Here is a 1458-nt window from a genome sequence, read left to right as displayed (position 1 = left end):
CATTACATGCCTTACTTACAAGTAAAATACTAGACCATCAACTTTTTGTTTTATAGTCCAACAACCGCTCAAGAAAATAGATTTCAAACTTGAGAGAAAAAAATATATTGAGTAGGAGTTAAAAATGTTGCATTTTTTTTAGAAAGGGCATTTGGTCTAGTGGTATGATTCTCGCTTAGGGTGCAAGAGGTCTTGAGTTCAATTCTCAGAATGCCCCTATGTTCATTTCTCAAAAGATGAGCCTTAGAGAAAGATAATGCTCTTATTAATATCATTTACTTGTGTACTCCACGATATATGTCTATAGTCCATAATAAGGGCATTTGGTCTAGTGGTATGATTCTTGCTTTGGGTGCAAGAGGTCTCGAGTTCGATTCTCGGAATGCCCCTTTAAAAGATAAAAATGACAATTTGGAAAGGAAAAAAAAAAAAATAAAATGAAAGGCATGTGGTCTAAGTGGTATGATTATTCTTTTGGGTGTGAGAGGTCTCAAGTTCGATTCTCAAAATGCCCCCAACAATATTATATCAAAATGAATTATGCAAGATAATATGATTTAAAATGTGATTTTTAAACATTGAACCAAGAAGATCGTCTCGAGCCGGACTTCGTAAAGAGCATTACACAAATTGTTCTATTATTGTATTCTTTCTAGGAACTTTTCAGTCAAATAGGTTATCTGTTGTCACAATTCGGTCATCTGTTGTCACAATTCGGTCATCTGTTGTCACAATCCTTTCTTTCTAGGAACTTTTCAGTCAAATAGGTCATCTGTTGTCACAATCCTTTGTTCTATTGTCTGTTGTCACAATCCTTTTAAGGAAGATGCGCCGAAATAACCGATGAAGAAGTTTTAGAGAGCCATAGGTTCGAATCCTGTCACCTTGATGTGTTATTCTCAGGGGCCGAAGTGCAAAGCCCCGTAGTCTATCCGTGGTCAGGAAAGTAGGCATGTTGTCCACTGTCATCACATAGGTCATCTGTCGTCACAATTCTTTTAAGAAAGATGCACCCAAATAACCGATGAAGAAGTTTCAGAGAGCCATAGGTTCGAATCCTGTCACCATGATGTGGTATTCTCAGGGGCCGAAGTGCAAATCCCCGTAGTCTTTTCGCGTATACGCAATCTCGAAAACCAATTAGCTCAGGGACTATCTCCTCAACCCTGGCGAGTATGAGTTCTTGGTAAGAGAGAATGTCGAATGAGAGAGACATTCGATTACGGCAACATTCGCAACTACCAAAGTGCACTAAACCTAGTAGAGATCTTCGACCTAACGATAATGGTACTTCAAGCCCATTTAATCAATCCGCTTTGTACCTTATTGTTGACCGAATCGGATGCACGCCAGGCCTAAATTCTCTCTCAGTCACCCGAAGACGAAAGGAAGATCAAATCCGAAGTTTACGAATCGAAGAAAAAGTGGATCTGAGTTCTACACGCTTTCATTTTCAAA

General features: G+C 38.8%; 1 non-coding gene across 1 annotated transcript; it reads left to right on the top strand.

Moving 5' to 3' along the window:
* The first annotated feature begins 317 nt into the window (after positions 1–317).
* On the top strand, positions 318–389 carry TRNAP-UGG (transfer RNA proline (anticodon UGG)). Its single transcript has one exon. It is a non-coding gene; the product is annotated as a tRNA-Pro (tRNA).
* The last annotated feature ends 1069 nt before the right edge of the window (positions 390–1458 follow it).

This window comes from Cucurbita pepo, unplaced genomic scaffold (assembly GCF_057944985.1).
Source record: "Cucurbita pepo subsp. pepo isolate OVF unplaced genomic scaffold, ASM5794498v1 scafford_2, whole genome shotgun sequence".
Taxonomy (NCBI): Eukaryota; Viridiplantae; Streptophyta; class Magnoliopsida; order Cucurbitales; family Cucurbitaceae; genus Cucurbita; species Cucurbita pepo.
The sequence above is the reverse complement of the archived record's forward strand: the minus strand, read 5'-3'. Positions and strand labels throughout refer to the sequence as shown.